Raw genomic sequence first — 18,530 nt, 5'->3', positions numbered from 1 at the left:
ACTCTGCACTAGCAAGTCAGGTGCTTGAATTACTTATAGCTGTACAAGATATATTTTGGGTAAATCCCCTCTAGGATGTGAACTTTAGGATGTGAACTTTTACTGCCCTACAATTCACATGTCATGGATGGGGAAAGGGCATTTAACTGTGTTTTGCACAGAGCTTTACACTACAGAGATTGCTGCTGAATGTCATCTTCCCTAAATGACATCTGGTTTTGAATTATTCTTTAGGTCATGGTGTGCCTTCCTTGGATGATGCATTGTTATAGTATCACTCAACTTTATGATCTATTAGTAGGAGAGATCATGAAAGCCCATCTTTTTGGTAATATACTATAAAGAGAGCACAGAGAGTAGGCACAGAAGAAAGGGTTCAGGATTATAAAAAGAGAGCCAGTGAGTGATTTATAATGGTGTCACCTTTGACAAAGAAGCTCCTAATGTTGGAGTCTATTGTAGCAGGTAATCTGGGCTTTAGCAATTCCCATTTACACATGGAAAATTTACTGGTCCTCAATCAATATGCTCATGTTTAAAGCATTGAGCTCAATTCATCCCCAGTGCCTCTCCAATGATTTCATTAGATTTATACAAGCAACAAATCAATGACTCAACTTGAATTCATAGCTATTGCAAAATCTGTTTCTGCTTTTCTCATTACATGGAATACAACATACAAACAACTTTTCAAAGCAGTTGTTTCCATTAACACAATAACTAACCTGATGCTTTATGTTTTTCAGGATTCAGTTGTTGAGTGTTACATTATAAAACATCAGTTACATCTTTGTTCCTGGAGGGTTTAATCTATGCATCCTCTCTTTCTTTTTCTAAAGTAGGATTAAGGCACTCCCTATCAGCATTTATTTGATTCTGTAACCAGAACTCCTTGATCATTAATTTTGATAAGACTAAAATGTTGGTATTTACTAAATCATGGAGAAATTCTGTCTGGAAGATTGATGGAAGAGAAATTGAACAAGTTAAATCTTTTCGATACCTGGGTATTCTCAAAGAATTCAGGTTTTCACGGCTGGTAACATCATTAGGGTTTGTAGAATCTTTCGGGATCAAGTGCCGTGTTCTACTGGAGAAAGTTTTCCTTCCAGACGTTTCGTTCTCAGCTGCAGAGAACATCCTCAGTGGCGTTGCAGCCGGAGCAGGTGCTCAGACCTTCTTGGCTGCTGTGCATTGAGTATGCACAGGCCATACCAGGGCCAATGCACAGCAGCCAAGAAGGTCTGAGCGCCTGCTCCGGCTGCAACGCCACTGAGGATGTTCTCCGCAGCTGAGAACAAAACGTCTGGAAGGAAAACTTTCTCCAGTAGAACACGGCACTTGATCCCGAAAGATTCTACAAACCCTGGGTATTCTCTTCCATTATAATCCAAAATGGTCCATGCATCGGGAGTATTCTCTTAGCCTCACCAAGAACAAAATGGCTGCTATAAAATCATTTTCACTACCAAAAAGGTAACCAATTTGTTCCAGCTGTCTTATTAATTTTTCGGGCTACAGTGATTTTCCAATTACTGTATGGGGTTCCCGTGTGGATTCAGGACCTTAATAAAAAGGCTGAACGAGTTAATGCAATCTTCCTGCATCCTATTCTTGGCTTCCCCAACTCGATCAGTTATTTCATCTTGTGTGCTAAGTTGGTTTTCTATCCAATAGAATCTAGAGCTTGGATTGCTGCCATTAAATACTGGTTACATCGGGTAATGTACTGGGAGACGAGATGTGTTGAAGGCAACATACTTTATTAGCGGGTACATCACAAGAGGGAGAAATGCCGGCCGGGTCCCGCTATATATACAAACCCCTGGAACAACCTTCCATCTGGCCAGTCAAACTTCCCGCCACAGATCTTGATTGGCAGGGTAGTTTCGTGCACTACATCGAGCGACCAGTGGACTTCCTTTGGTCACTTCCGTAGCGTCGTTACGCAGTAACTTCTGGACCGCATTGCAAGACACAACACTCCTCCCCCCCCTAGTTCAAGACACATAGTCCTTCAAGTAAGCTGGCGCCCTGCGCTCCCTGCTTGACCTCCTCGGGGTTATTTGGGGCGTTGGAGCGGTCGCCGGGGATGGGGTTTCCTCTCAGGGACTTGACACCGGCAGAGGGCGGTCCGACTCTTGTTGCTGTTCTGGAACCTCCATTCTTGGTGGGTTGCGCCCTCCGCTGTGTTGCTCTTCCGCTCGCGTGGTCGGCAGGATCAGCGCCCTTAGAGCCGCTTCTGGGGGTGTTGCGTCTACCTCTCCCCCACTCGCCGCTTCCCCAATCGCTGTTGGTTCTTCCGGCAAGGTGTGGCAGTGCAGCTGGTCAATATCCCTCCTTAGGATCTGACCCCCCTCGGAGGAGATCTCATATGAGCAGGATCCTGTCACCCGAAGCACCCAACTGGCAACCCACACAGGGCCGCTTGCGAAATTCTTTGCATAGACTGGATCCCCTGGAAAGAATTCCCGCGCAGCTTCCCTGACGTCGGGGGAACTGCGGAAGTCGGTAGCCCTGCCGGGATGTAGCCTGTCTAACCTCGTGATCAATTTCCTCCCCATTAGTAATTCGGCAGGGCTTGACCCGGTGATGGGGTTGGGGGTGATCCTGTTATCAAATAAGAAGGCTCCCAAGCGGTGGTCCCAGTCGCCCTGTACGATGCGACCCAGGGCCTCTTTGGTGATGCGCACCATGTGCTCTGCTTGGCTGTTGGTGGCCAGATGGAAGGGGGCAGACCGAATGTGCTGAATGAGATATCTATTCAAGAACTCCCGGAATTCCCGGGAGGTGAAAGCGGTCCCATTGTCCATGACCAGGGTATCGGGGATTCCATGTGTGCAAAAGACCCTTCGCAGGGCTCAGACCGCTGCTGCTGTGGAGGTGGAGGCTACGGGGATCACCTCTAACCACTTGGTGTATGCATCGACCAAGATGAAGAATATTTGGCCCTGGTATGGCCTTGCAAAATCTAAGTGAAGCCGGGACCACGGCCTCCGGTTGGATGCCCAGCGGTGTACGGGGGCACTAGGCGGATCGGGCCAGGACTCTTGGCAGGGTTGGCACCTTCTCACCCACCCCTCTATCTCGTCGTCCATACCCGGCTACCATACATAACTGCGTGCCAGGGCCTTCTTCTGCACTATCCCTGGGTGTGTTTCGTGTAAAGCTTCTAACACTTGCTTCTGCAGTGGGGGGGGGACCACCACCCTGCTACCCCAGAGTATGCACCCCTTGTGTGTGGACAGCTCATCTTTGTGCAATGCAAACGCCCTGAATTCTTTGTCCAGTTTGCCCATGGGCCACTCCCTTCCCACCCACTCCAAAACACGTGCGAGTATACGGTCCCTCCCCGTGGCCCAAGCCATCTCAGCGGCGTGGAGGGACCGCTCAGGCAGAGTCTCCATAAGCATCACATGGTGGGCAGGGGCAGGATCTGGGTCCGTCGAGGGTAGCAGCAGGCGGATGAGGGTGTCGGCGTGCCCCATAGCTTTGCCCAGGCGGTGAACCAGGGTGTACGTGTATGAGTTTAGAAACTGGTTCCACCGCAGGACGCGCTGTGATAAAATTTGTGGGGTCTGGCGGTCTGGGGCAAGGAGGCCCAGTAGTGGCTTGTGGTCCGTGGCAATCGTGAAACGCCTACCATATAGGTAGTCATTGAATTTATGCACGCCCGCCACAATTGCCAGGGCCTCCTTGTAGATCTGAGCGTAGTTGCGCTCTGCGGGGGTCAGGGTTCTCGAATAATAGGCCACTGGAACCTCCCTCCCATCGGGGAGTTGGTGCCCCAGAATTGCGCCCACCCCATACGGGGAAGCATCACAAGCCAAAATCAGTGGTAGGGCTTCATCAAAATGGTGAAGCACCGCGTTGGAAACGAGGAGGTCTTTGACTGCCTGAAAAGCAGCGGCCTGCTGCTTTCCCCAGATCTACGAGGCGTGTGTATCGAGCAGCCTGTGGAGGGGTTCCGCTATGGCTGCTTTGTGGGGCAAAAACGAATGATAAAAATTTAATAATCCCAAGAAACTTTGTAGCTCCACCTTGCACATGGGGGTTGGGGCATGGACTATGGCCCTGCTCTTGTCCTCTGTCAGGTGGATTCCCGCAGCGTCTACCGCAAAGCCCAAGAACTCCACCCTCAGCACCCCTAGTGAACACTTTTCCTTTTTTACTTTCAGACCTGCCATCTGGAAGCGGCGGAGCACCTCTCTCAGGCGGCTGCTGAACTCCTCCACATCTGGGGCAGCGATCAGAACATCGTCAAAAAATGGTTGCACTCCGGGGATCCCTTTGAGAAGAGAGTCCATTATGCTCTGAAAGATCCCCGGAGCTACACTAACCCCAAATTGCAACCGCCGCACTCAAAAAGCTCCCCTGTGGGTCACAATAGTTTGAGCCTCTGCTGTCTTGGCGTCTACAGAGAGTTGCTGGTACACTTGGGCCAGGTCTAGTTTTCCAAAAACCTTGGAGCCAGCTAGGGCCGCCAGGACGTGGCTGACCACCAGAACGGGGTATGGATTGTCCTGGAGTACTTTATTGATAGTGCACTTGTAGTCAGCGTATATTCGCACCTCCCCGTTCGGCTTCACTGGCGTGACTATGGGTGTTTCCCAGGCAGCAAAGGATACTGCTTCCAGCACTCCCTGGGCCGTGAGTCGGTCCAGCTCCGCTTCTATTTTAGGTTTTAGCGCGAACGGAACTCGTCTAGCCTTCAGTCTAATTGGTCTAACAAGGGGATCGAAAGGTAGGGTGATGGGCGGCCCCTTGTAACACCTCAGGGACCCATCAAACACTTCGGGGAATTCCCTGCACATGTTCTCAAAGTTATTTGTTTGCATCTGTTGCACCCCCACTATTTGAATACCTAGCGGTCGAAACCAGGCCAGCCCCAGTAATGTGGTGAGCTGGCACTTTACTATGAGAATGTCCAGTGACCCCCTGAAGTTCTTATGCTCTACCCGTACCGTGGCCCAGCCCAACACTTGCACGGGGGTTTTTTGGAAGTCCCGTAGTATAAAATCAGCCGGTCTCAAATTGAGCTGGCGCTGGGGGCAGTTTTCTTAGGGTCTCCTCCAAAATTATAGAGATGGAGGAGCCCGAGTCCAACTCCATTTGGCATGGAGCGCCCTCGATAAAGACCGATAGTCTGACCTTGTCAGGGGGGGTAAGGGGCAAGTTCATTACCTGCAGGCTAGTCGATGCTGTCGTATGGGCATCGGTCGAGTCATGGTGAGTGGTCTGGCGTCTGCGATTGGCCTTGGCCAGCAAGCCCGCGCAATGTGGCCCACCTTTCCGCAGTTCCTGCAGTCCATGTTGCGATAGGGGCAGTCCCGTCTCTCGTGGGGATCTCCACAGCTGGCACACTTGCTGTTGGCTGGACTCTGTTGCTTGTTGCTGCGCGGTTGCTCTCAGCCCTATTCCTTGGTGCCGGTGGAGCTGGTTGGCCTCTTCGTCCTTTGGGTCGCCCAGCGCCATCTCTTCCTGATGGACTGCTTCTCCTCGCGGGTTGTTGTACGCTTTGCTGGTTCTCTCGAATGCGGTTGCTTCATTGAAAGCTTGTTGAAGGGTGAGCTCCTCCTTCGCGAAGAGCTTTTGCTGCAGCCTTTCGTCTCGGAGGCCCCAGACGAATCGGTCTCTCGGGCTTCCTCCCGTTTGTCGAATCCGCAGTTCCCAGCAATCTGGCGGAGAGCAGCCAGGTAAATGGCTGCTGTTTCTCCTGCCCCTTGATCTCTCTTGTGGAAGAGAAATCGGTGGGCAATGATTGAGAGCTGGGGCAAGAAATGCCCGGTGGGGAGTCTGACAATCTCCCTGTACGTTTTCTCGGTGATTTTTGCAGGGGCTGAGAGACCTTTGGAGATCTCGAAGGTGGCCTCCCCGCAGACACTCAGGAGTACATCTCTTATGCGGCTGTCATCGGTAATCATGTTTGCACGTAGATAGCATTCGACCCGCTCTGTGTAGGTCTCCCACCTCTCAGGGTTGGCGGGGTCAAACTCAGCAAAGTGGCTCGTCATTACACTCAGGTTCGCCATGGCGGTGGCGGGCGGTTCTGTTTCTCTTGGCTGCGTGCCTTCCTCGTCTCCAGCCAGGTCAGCGACTTCCCACTTAGGGAGTCACCTAGCTAGATCCCATCCTCGTCGGCAGTGTAATGTACTGGGAGACGAGACGTGTTAAAGGCAACATACTTTATTAGCGGGTACATCACAAGAGGGAGAAATGCGGGCCAAGTCCCGCTATATATACAAACCCCCGGAACAACTCTCCGTCTGGCCAGGTCCAATCCTGGCCAGTCAAACTTCCCGCCATAGATCTTGATTGGCGGGGTAGTTTCACGCGCTACATCGAGCGACCAGTGGACTTCCTCTGGTCACCTCTGCAGCGTCGCTACGCTGTAACTTCTGGACCTCATTGCAAGACACAAGACATCTTTATTTTCAACCTCCTCCAAATAGTCTTATCACCTTTTTACATGCTGACCCATATGTTTCTAAATGATCCCAATTAATAAGGGAGAAAATTAAGTCTGTGGCCATTGATTTAGACTCCCTGGCTAACTCCAATGAAACCTACATATTCCAAATAATTCAAAGGAGAATCCAGGGCATTGATTTACAACTAATAAAAGCTGGAGAAGAGGGGACTTATTCCCCCCCATTTCCTGGTCTTGCCTTCCCACAAAACTCTATGGCTCAGTATTTTACAAGCTTAACAATACCTTCTTAACGCAAAGCATTTATGCTGGCCAAATTCAATGTATTTCCTTTGGCCGTGGTCACAGGCAGGTACAATGGCATCCCTTATGAGGAAAGATTCTGCAGATGTCCCTGTAAAGAACCCGACTCTGTTCAGCATATCCTCTTAAAGTGCCTGCTGTTTACTCAGCTACATTCACATTTGACTAGCCCTCTTTTTCAACTCTCTAAGGCTGCGACCAGTGGAGGTATTGAATTCTTGCTAGGAGACAAAAACTGAGCAGGTGGCAGAGTTCCTGGCAAATGTACTCAGAAGCCAAGAAAAAGAGGAAAGGGGGAAAGAGTGAATGAGAGAGATAAGGTGTATCTATATAGTTAAGTTTTTTACTGCAACCGTTTCAATTACTGTAATATTTGAGATTACTGTTCAAAACTTTTATCAGTTCATCCTATTATTATTACTATATACAATGTTACAAATCATTGTACTTTGATTGTTTTTTCTTGTTGGCATACTGGTTGATTTGTTCTGCTCTCTCTTTTTTAAAATTATTGTTATGCCAATAAAGGTTTATGGAATTGGCATCCTCTCCCCTCCTCCATTTTATCCTCACAGCAAACCAATGTGGTAGGTTAGGCTGGTAGAGCGTGACTAGGTCTTTTCAGGCCTAGTCCAACACTTTATTCCAACATTATATAATTGCAAGCTTCAGAAACTGAATGTTTAATGTTCTTATTTTTCCTCAAACACATAAAGCTGCCTTATATTGAATCCAACCAGGAGTTTGTGACCATGTCCCAACATTTTTTTAAACAAAGTCCAGAAGGGAAAATTTCTAATTTATCAAGGAAGGACTAGGAGCACTGGAGATGCTTAACCCTTGACCTGCTGTATCTTCTCCAATTCAGTAATCTAATTCAAGATGTTATTTTTTCCCCCCATGGTGGCAGAAATATTGCCTCATTTTCCTTATGGAATAAATAATGACTAAACACCATCACAGTCTAGTTCTTCAATCAAATTAGCAGTACCACCCTTATAGCTACATTTGGTTTTCAGAAAGTCAAGAGATTAGTCATGGATCTCTTAGTGCAACATGTAGTTTCTCCTGTTCTCCTGTTCAGTGAATAGTAGGCTAAACCACTGCCTGCTTCTTCCATCTCCCCAGAGCTTCTTGAAACAAATGATGGGTCTTGGAAATGGTAATTTCATAATCCAACTTTCAAGCTTCAGAGCTTCACACCGTCCTCCACTGAAGAAGCTGTGTGAATAAGACCTTCTGTTTTTCCTTATTATGGGCCTTGGAGAACTTAGATTCTGGCAATTCTCCCTGGCTTCCTAACCACTCAAATGCTCAGCCGATGGCCACTGCCACCATACTGGCTGGCTGAGTGGAGAGAGAAAAAACAAACACATACATTTTCCACTTGTTCCTAGGGTTTTACTTGTTCCTAGTGATAAAAGATAGAAAAGGTCTGTATTTTTTTCTGTTACTTGATCTCTCTGTGGTTGTATGGGATACATAAATCATCATTTAAAATCGATTAGCTCTCACTCCATCCTATCAAGTTCTGACATACTGATGAAGTATAGCTGCCACCAGAAGATCATGACTGGGGCTCTATATCAGATAATGCAGGTGTTGCCTACACTGCACAGTCACTTTACACATCCACAGGTGTGAGCAAGAGACCAACTTATATACAGGTGTTGTAATCACCCGCTTGGTTGCCTGGGTGCCTAAAGATGCAACTCACACACATTTGCTGTGAAACGTGGGTTTTATCTACCATTTTATAAGAGGCTTATGTGAATACTAACAGCCTCAGCATTACAACTGCACTCTATATCTCAGGAAGAGTGCTAGCCGGAAGTACAGATGGGTTTCCAGTCGCTCTGTGCGTGCACCATCTAGGCCATTGCAGTGGAAGAAGTTGCATTGCCAGGAACTGTCCGGGCAAACTGTTTCCAGCCTTGACCGTGAAAGCCATCTTGGAAGGCTAACATCATCAGCGACGATCTTCCTGCAGTGCCAGACTCCATGACAGATAAGCAAGAGGCTCACGTACTCAACAGCTGTTACATCTACATAAGGCAATCAAGCTTAGCTTGGGCGTAGATCCTGCCAGATCACCCAAGTCTTTGTCAAACGGAACTTCAGACAAAGGACTGTGCTAGCCAGAAGAGGAAGACCAGTCTCCCCCAAAGCCACAAATTCTTTGTATAGATCGGGTGTCACCTTAGGTACCAATTTGGCCCTCTATTGTCACCTTTAGATAAGTTTGGATAGCTTGTTTAATCCCTTCCAGCCATGCTTCCACCCATGCCTTGCCCAAACTGTCACACTGGAGCCTCCTTCTGCCTATCATTACCTGGAAACCCAATCAGGTAACTAGGGACAGATCCACTCATTGGCTGGATATGGGCACCCAATCAAGTACCCAGAATAGACTGGCCACTGCCCACCACACAAGTCCAGCCCCTACAGCCACTTTGGAGCCTCCCCTTTTCTGAGGTAATGTACCATGTGGTACAGCATCATGTCCCACCTGACTATCATAATCCCCTGGACCTCCTACCCCCTAAGGATTCAAGGTAGTCCTTATAATCTCTGACCCCCCCCATACAGGTGTGCATCTGACAGTACCCCAGTCCTGCTGTTTAGATACGCCCTCAATACCTGATCAGTCCCTTCCCCCATCTGCCTCATTCGTCGCCATTGGAGTCTTCCTCAAAGACTACGATCAGTAATTATCACCCTGTTTGTCCATCCTTGTGTTACCTCTGTATATTTCTCTCTATTTTTATTAGGTCTATATGTGTGCTGTATGTATCCATTATCTTGTATGTATGTTCTATAGTTTTCTGTAATAAAAGCATAATTGTTTTACTTAATTAATGTCCTCCGTAAATGTAGTAAGAATTTCTGGAAGTCGAATCCTGTATATATAGATTCTAGATCCTTTTGAGCCATAGTTGCCCACCTGTTAATTCCCCCTTCTTTTGAGGGCATTTTGGCTTACACAGGGCCAAGTAGCATTGGCAGAAAAAATAACATCAGCTGAGTCCGCAACACGGCAGCTAAATAATCCAGGGACTAAATATAATTTTTGTGGTCCTAGAACAGATTTGCAGCTGAAGTCGTCTTTTCCAGGTTTTTTCATGCACTTAAAATTTCATGAGTCATAAAAGCTCTGGCCTATTTCTGAATTATGATATTGACCATACAATGGCAACAGATTTGCAACATGGGTTTGGTTCCCTAGATCCCTGGACCCAGTAAAATATACCCATGTTTGTCTTGCATGATTGAGTCTTGAATTAATTGCAGTATAGAAAACGATGACATTGGATTTATATTCTGCTCTCCACTCTGAATCTCAGAGTCTCAGAGCAGCTCCCAATCCCCTTTATCTTCCTCCCCCACAACCAACACCCTGTGAAGTAGGTGGGGCTGAGAGGGCTGTCACAGAAGCTGCCCTTTCAAGGACAAGCTCTGGAGAGCTATGTCTGACCCAAGGCCATTCCAGCAGCTGCAAGTGGGGAATCAAATCTGGTTCTCCCAGATAAGAGTCTGTGCACTTAATCACTACACCATGATCTTGTATAACCTTGAGAAGAAGACATTAGGAAAATCATAAACTAGGTATGAAGAAAGCAATATAGGCAGAGTTAAATAGCTTCGTGAAAACAGCCAGGCTGTTTCATTGAGTTTACTTCAGAAATCGATTGCTTGTTTGTTAGTTTAGCAGATCTATCAGTTCCTATTCAAACGAATGTCCTCTGCATTCCAAGCTTATGATCATAAAACAAAAAGCCCAACACCATATTGGAAGGTAGGATGCTCTATGCATATTTCTAGTTTCTGCATATTCGTAACTGAGGGGTATCTAGAATTCATACTTTGGAATGCAGCTTTGGAATGGGAATTATTGATCACAAGATTCATTGGTCATGATATTATTTTGTGTCCAAGCTCACTAAAACAATATTCTTTAATTAGATCCAGGGATTTTGTTTTTAGCAGGAATGCATAGGAATACAATTCCACCTGGCTTAATGTCAGGGGGTGTGGCCTAATATGCAAATGAGTTCCTGCTGGGCTTTTTCTGCAAAAAAGCCCTGTTTAGATCTTTAAGTAAGGATCAATTAATGGATACTTTGCAGCATTTTTCTGCTTTCCCTATTCACACAGCAGTAATGTGTTTGTCAACAAGCACGATAGATGCTGCACAACTTGAGAGGGGATTAATATATCTTTTTCATTGAGCTGGCAAACCATTCCACAAACTGATTCCTACTTCTGTGACACAGTCAAAGGAAGTAGACAAGTCCTTGATGGTTTTATTATATCATTTTCATTTTTATAATAAAACACTGATTATCAGACTTCCATAAATATTGATTGCAATTAAAACAAAGAGCCTGGAAGCAGCTTGGTCTTCACACCAGCAACAAGTTCCTTTGTTTCAGGTTCCAGGTTTGGTTCTGAGGGCTTTAAAAACCAGGTGACCCTATAACATTTTGTCATTAGTTCTCATGGGTGCAGACAAGCATTAGAACCTAACTAGATGTCATCTTTGTATCCTTCCCAACTTCCATGAGAAGTTTTTATTTGCATTCAGAACTCCATTTTCAAGCACATTCAGATCAGGCTTGTGGAACTCTGGAGAAAGGAGCTTAAGCCAGTTTTCCCCAATCTGAAACAGTCCTGTAGAGCTGCTGGTTGCCCCACTGGAGAAACCAAGATGTAACCAGTACTTACCCATCAGGGTAAATAGCTGTTCCCAGGGACCTTTTCAGTTAGGAAAACAATGCAGAGGGAAGGCTTAAGTAGTTCTCTTCATGCACTACAGTCCTTATCAGGTCTCCATGAAGCTCAGAACAGTTCAAATTATGGAATTCACAATGCCATTGTAATAAAAAGTACTCAAGGGCAGACCTGGAGAGAATGCACATACAAAGCTAAGTTCTTGGTGGACACAGAAAAGGGCACTCCTCATTCATGCCCACTGATCCTCTCTTGTAAGTTTCCCCCCCACACACACACACATAGCCTCAAGACACCTGTTAGCTCAGTAAATGTATGGCAGCTCATTTTTTTGCTGTTGAATGTGGGTGGAATATTTTTGTTGTTACACTACAGCATACCTGGCTGCTCCTCTCCACTGCTTTCCCACCCCCATCTATGATTCCAATAAATTCCTTTAGATAAGGATGATGGGAGTTCTATGCTCTATGAAGGACTTCATTCCTTTTGTTTAATTCTCTGTGGTATCCAATTTCCTTAAAAGTTCAGGCTCCAAGGGTGATTTTCCTTATGTGCCCAACACTGCCCGTTGACTTTTGGATCATGTTTTGCATGAAATGCTTTCTCATAGAGCCAATCTGCTATACATCCTTTTGACATCAACGTAGACCACTTAATTACATTCTCATCCAGCACAAGCTCAGCCTGAATTTGTTTATGGTATTTTTAATAGTTTGGATGTATACTTTATTTAAACATCTGACACATTATTGCATTCTCACTGTACTGTATTCATTATGTATGCTTGCAGTTCTTACAATAAACATTACACATCACAAAAAAATTCTACTACTTGCTCCTTGGGGGATAAAAGCAAAGTATTCTCCTCTTGACTAACACATATCCTGATTTTGCAGAGATGATAGCACAGGAGGAAAGAAATTGTAACACCAGTCTATAATGCAACTTTGAGATGAACAACACATTTCTTGCAAATACCTCTCAGCTGACCAGATTTCATTTATATGTGTTAGATTTGGTGTAAATGGCCTTCAGAAGCCATCATTCTATTACTCTTTTAAACTTCACTCAAGATCCTGACACACAACAAAGATAAATAATCTGTCTCTCAACACTCCCACCCTCTTTATAGTAAATCATTATCCCACCAATCTCTGCCCTTGAAAGTTAATAGCACAGATTTTGTATAACACAGAGGCAGGGAGAAAACAGGTGTCAGGAAAAATTATGATGGTAATGATAAGGAATAATAATAATAATCCTACTACATACACTGAACTGCCTTAACTGGGGGTGAGTGGGATGACTTCATTGGGCTATCTGTCCTTCAGCTACATTTGAAACATAATAAGGCTTTCAAGAAGTTATAATGCTCTGGGATTCAACTGTTTCCACCTGTCTGCCTCACATATGCACACACATTTTGACAGGCACTATAAACACCACTAGCAGTATCTAGCTATATCGGCATCTGATTCCCACCATCAGCAAAACGGCCACTTACCTACACCTAAACAGCACTATTGTTCTGAGTTCCTCAATGTACCCTGCCGTAAGTATACTGGAAAGTCAGAAGTTGTTTACAGCAACAACATAGCTGTTGGTCAGCCCAATATCTCCATTTGTTTAAACTTGCCAGTGTGACCAGTCTCCAGATTTGCTAATGTTCTATATTTGTAAGGTGCTAACATGATCTGGGGCTCCAAAGCAGCCATATGTGTGATAGAATATCAACACTGAAAGGTTCCACTTGGAAAAAAGTAGAACAGTTTTAACAGGATAGGCATCTAACTGGCACTCTAACAAGAATGATAAACACAACCTTGCTCTGACCTGTCACCTAAACATTAGTAAAAACCATACAGAGATGCCAGTACTGTTCTGCAAGAGGAAGACAACTAGCAAATATTGCTGTACTCTGGGGAAAAACTGTCAATAAAACAAGAATGGAAAAAAGGACTGAAACATAATGTCCACAGCTGTCAGGTCTACAGGGTGAGTGGAGCAATGGGAAAAGTGTCCAAAAGTGCTCTCATAAAATCTCTGCAGCAAGACATACCATGTCGTTAAAGAGAAAGGAGTCACTGTCCTTCTGAGCCTGGCAAGTTCAGCCTTTCCTGAAATAGTTGCAAAGATGAATCTGAGGAAAGGATTCCACTTTATTTCCTGGCAGAGCTTCAGATCCAAGACAGCCACTCTGAAATGTGTGCAGAGTAACAGTGCCAAGAAACCACCAAGTGCAACGATTCTCAAAATAAACAGTCTGATGGGGACTGTAACAAGGGTTGTCAGGGAGGGCTTTCATTGTGTTATGAGGTTCTGTGCTTTCCACAACTGTGTGACAGACAAAAAACTGATTTCTGCATGCTACTCAGCAGTCAAAGATCCAGTCCCTATGCTACACATTTCTTAGAAATCAGCATTCACATGGGAACCTGTTCAAAAGCCCAAGCTAATTGTTTAGCACAACTCACTTGGTGAACTGGTTCCATCACTTAAAGATTTTCTTTGCCTACAATCAGTGTCATCCATCTGCATTGGAGACCTTTTAGGTTCTTTCCAGATCTATGGTTCTACCTACAGATAACATTTTTTCCCTGGAGATGTCTCTGGATCAATCTGAAACACATGATCTGGAGTTCCATGTTTCCCAGGTGCACAGATGCCCTGTTAGACTGGGACTATAGCATACAGGAAGAATGTTTAGACATACACACCCCATCTTCACCCCAAACTGAACCTGTGCACATCTGGAAAGCACAGAATTCCAGAACGCCTCTTTTAAGCCAGCCTGGGGTCATTCCCAAGGGGAAATGTGTGGATAGGCTTTTTGCAGGACAGTTCTAAAAAATAATAATATATGTAGCATCTTTAGCATTAAAGTTAAAAATGCATATTCCTTAAGCTAATCAATTAGACTTCACATTGTGAAAGGAATACATGAAACTCAATCTGTATCATCCAGAAAGGTGGTTAAAGTGATAGATGTCAAACTGGCTCTAATAGGACACTTTGCATTTGTAATAAGATATGGACAAGCAAATGCAAGAAAGTAAAATGATCAGGCAACAGGCCACAAATCACTAGCTAAGAACAGACCTCCTGACCCAACAGAGCTCCAGCGGAAAGCATAATACCTTAATAGAGATTTATGAGAAGCAGCAAAGACTTAGTGGGCATTTCAAGGAAGGCTGTACCATGTCTGCTCAAGGGCCTTCTAAACAATCTAGTTAACAAGGGAAGGCTGCTGTAGTAGGAATTCTCTACAAATGAAGCCTAAAGGGATTTTTGCTTCAATCTGTTTGCAGTGCATAAGCAACCCAGCTTTCCATTTAAATAAACTGGTAGAGAAGATTTTGCCAGAGCCTGAGGCATACGTGACTTCTGTGTGCCCAATGGAGGAAGGATGTAAACATGCCTGAGGCTTCTCCCAGCTACTGAGTTTGAAAACTAGCATGTGGAGAGGAAACAAGAACTGTCTTCTTACAACAGTAGGATCATACCAGAAAATGGAATGGAAAAATAAGGGCTGGCAAATTTGTGTGCAAACATGTCCTAATGGCAATATGTGAATAATGACAAGGGCCATACTGATTACTGAAATAGACAGAACCAGATCCTGCGACCAGACTATAGAGAAAGGTGATTGACTTCATGCACTGCTTCCCAGAAGCACCTGGCTGGACACTTTTACATGCAAAACACTGATTTAGATGGATTTTTAGTCTAAGACAGAAGACCATTATTTTGCTATCAGTGACATACAACAGCATTCCCACCTAAACATTACAGAAGCAAGAATGCAAGAATGTAAGAACAGGCACTTACTTATATAGCACCTCTTTTCGCTAGTTCACTTTGCTTCAGAAACCTTTTCTGTGAGCAGCAGAATAAAGACTGTTAGCTACCAGCTAATCTTTGGCTACTTTCATAGTGCAAGAAGCCAAATACTGGAGAAGCTACTGGTGTCACATCAGATTCTAGCCTTTTATCCAACTGAGTAAATAAGCTGAAATTCCTTCCAAGGGTTCAGTTTGGTGTAGTGATGCCAGTTTGGTGTGGTGGTTAAGTGTGCAGACTCTTATCTGGGAGAGCCGGGTTTGATTCCCCACTCCTCCACTTGCACCTGCTAGCATGGCCTTGGGTCAGCCATAGTTCTGGTAGGAGTTGTCCTTGAAAGGGCAGCTGCTGTGAGAGCCCTCTCCAGCCCCACCCACCTCACAGGATGTCTGTTGTGGGGGAGGAAGGTAAAGGAGATTGTGAGACTCTTCGGAGTGGAGGGCGGGATATAAATCCAATATCTTCTTCTTCTTCTTCATGGTTTCAGTAAGCTCAGCCTTTTGCAGTTAGTTAATCAACATGAACTAATAAACTAATTAAAGGGTCATTGTGATTTTTATTAGAATGCTTAAGTTAGAAGCAAGTTTCTTCATTATTACAAAGAAGATCTTAATCAGGGTATGCTGGTCAGTGGGTGTGAAGGATGCAGAAATCCAATGCAAATAAAAGTTCATTTTCAAACCTCATTTATTTCTATTTTTATTTCAGGATGCTAAATTGTTGTTGTTGTTATGATTATTATTGAAACATTTAGAATCTGTGGAATAATTATGCTTCACCAAAGTGCCTGATACTATGATGGGCAGTTTGAGTTGCAGCAGCTGGAATGGAATGCTGATGCCCTTCAGGTTGCTAATAAGGGTTATACAATATGTCAAACTTGCTTCTCCCCTGGCATTCTCATAGAAGATCAAAAAATTGCCACTCCAATACTTATACCAAAAATGTTCCAACACCATCACACAAGAAGAAAACATCTACCAACCATATTATTTCCTGCCACCATTTCCACCTTTGTTATAAATAAAACATGGCAAAATCAGTCATATTTTTGTTGGGCTACTGAGGATTCACTTCCTGCATTTTTATTGAATTTTCTTTAAGGAGCTTAGTCAAAAGGGAAGGGAGGATGACAGTTATTGCCAGTTATTCAGCTGACCATGACGCCTGTGCCTTTAACAATGGCTTTAAAAGCAGAAACTGGCAAGTGAGGCGATACATGTTATTCCCTAAAGTGCTGCTTTAATTACACAGAGGGTCTGGATCTTTTCCCTTGGGGAGAAAAATATGCCTGGAATGGGTGATATATCAAAAAGGAAACTAACACTGCCATCTGTTGACTGAAGAGTATTAATACTTAGTTCCCTTCACACACATGAAGCATGACACTATTCATTCTCTTTATATTCATTACAGGGCTTTTTTTGTAGCAGGAACTCCTTTGTATATTAGGCCACACACCCCTGATATCAATCATCAAAGAGTTCACAGGTCTCTTAGTACAGGGCCTACCGTAAGCTCCAGGAGAATTAGCTACATCATGGGTATATGGCCTAATATGCAAAGGTTGAAGGCCTCCTGAATTCTGAGAGGCTTTTAAAGGTGCAATATATAACAGCAGGCCTCGGATTCAGTGGGAGCTCACAGGAGTGCAGCTCCTGAACCTTTCTGAGAGTTCCACCTCCTCCTTCCCACCTTTTACATTGAATAGTAGGTGCAGCTGCATAACAATCCCTGGATGAGCTCTACTATTTTTCTACAAAACGACCTCTGTATAACAGTGCATATTCTGTATGAGCCTATGCTTTGTTGATGTTGTTAGGTCCAGCGATGGTGTTGTCTGGATGTATGTGGCAGTAAGGTTGGCATCTGGGTTTATTGTAAGCTCTAGTACCAGCATCCATGTTCAAAATAAGAACATAAGAGAAGCCATGTTGGCCCATCTACTCCAACACTGTCACACTGGCCAAAAACCCAGGTACCATCAGGAGGTTCACTAGTGGGGCCAGATGTTGTATTATTGTGGGTGAGGAACTGCTGAAGACTGAGGAGCTGCTTGTGGGCAAAAAAAAAAGTTTGCTCCCCCTAATACTTGTGAAAGAGAACTGTCATTATCCAGTAGAAGTTGTTAAGTCACTGATGATGCACTGAAATGTTTTGAGTTGAGAGCTCCATGTGACGGTTAGTGATGTTCCTGTGGTGTGTCTGAAAGGATTCGTTCCTGAATGCCCAGAGGCAATTCTTTTATAATCTTGTTTAGTTCCTTTTTGTATTCCTGAAGACAATAATAATAATAATAATAATAATAATTATTATTATTATTGTATTTGAGAGTCATCTTTGAAACTCCTGGATGTAGTCTGATCTGTCTATGATGACAATGGTTCAACATTCGTTTGCCTCTTTTAATTATATCTGGATTGTTCCTGAAACTGTCTTTCAGCATGGTTGGGATTCTGCTGTACGCAATGGTGCTTGTTGATCACATCGGTTTGGACTCTATGGTGTAAGTGTTTGATTTAGAGATCCAGTGTGGCCACTAGGAGGGGTCCACATGGCATTTTTTTTTTTGTAGCATTGTTGTTGGTGTTTTATTCATTGGTGGGATGGTAGCTATTCTCCAGTAGATGGTATATTGTAAAGATTATGCCTGTTCTTTCTTGTTCTGTTCTTGGGTATGTTGAAAGTATTACTTCAGGCACAGTGGGAAAAAGCTTCCAGGTCTCCACAGAACCGAATTATCTGTGTGGATTTGGTGGGGCAGAATGATAGTCAACATGGAAGAACTGATTCCTCTGCTGGGCTGAGTCTCTCTGCTGTGAAAGGTTGATGATATTGTTGGAGCAGTTGTTGTTTTGATTAGCAGCTTGCAGGTTAGAGAGTCTTTTGTTTTTTCATTCACTTGCTCATGTTCTAACATTGTATATTCCAGAATCACAAAACTGAAATACCTGTAGTATACTTCAGCCTTTCAGGACATACAATGGGGGACCTCAAAGTAGCTGTTTTATTGCAAAAAAAAAATTCAGAAACGGGATATTGCTGAATTACAAGTTATTACAACACTCAGGACAATGGAACTCCCAGGACTTAACAGAGATATTTTTTTCTTATTTCACTAGAATCATAGAATCATGGAGTTGGAAGTAACCTCCAGGATCATCTATATGTAATGGTTGGTGACACAAAAGCTTATACCTAAAACAAAACTTTGTTGGTCTTAAAG

At 44.4% G+C, this 18,530-nt stretch overlaps 1 protein-coding gene across 2 annotated transcripts in view; it reads right to left on the bottom strand.

The window, feature by feature from the left end:
- Positions 1 to 13,101, bottom strand: part of LRRC2 (leucine rich repeat containing 2) — a 142,578-nt gene extending 129,477 nt beyond the window's left edge. For both annotated transcript variants that reach the window (XM_060235476.1, XM_060235477.1), the window contains exon 1: positions 12,969 to 13,101. The gene's annotated coding sequence lies outside the window, so the exon portion shown is untranslated. The remainder of the gene's footprint in view (positions 1 to 12,968) is intronic.
- Positions 13,102 to 18,530: the final 5,429 nt, after the last annotated feature.

The sequence above is a fragment of the Heteronotia binoei genome, chromosome 4 (genome assembly GCF_032191835.1).
Source record: "Heteronotia binoei isolate CCM8104 ecotype False Entrance Well chromosome 4, APGP_CSIRO_Hbin_v1, whole genome shotgun sequence".
Lineage (NCBI taxonomy): Eukaryota > Metazoa > Chordata > Lepidosauria > Squamata > Gekkonidae > Heteronotia > Heteronotia binoei.
This window is presented reverse-complemented; position numbering and strand designations above follow the sequence as displayed.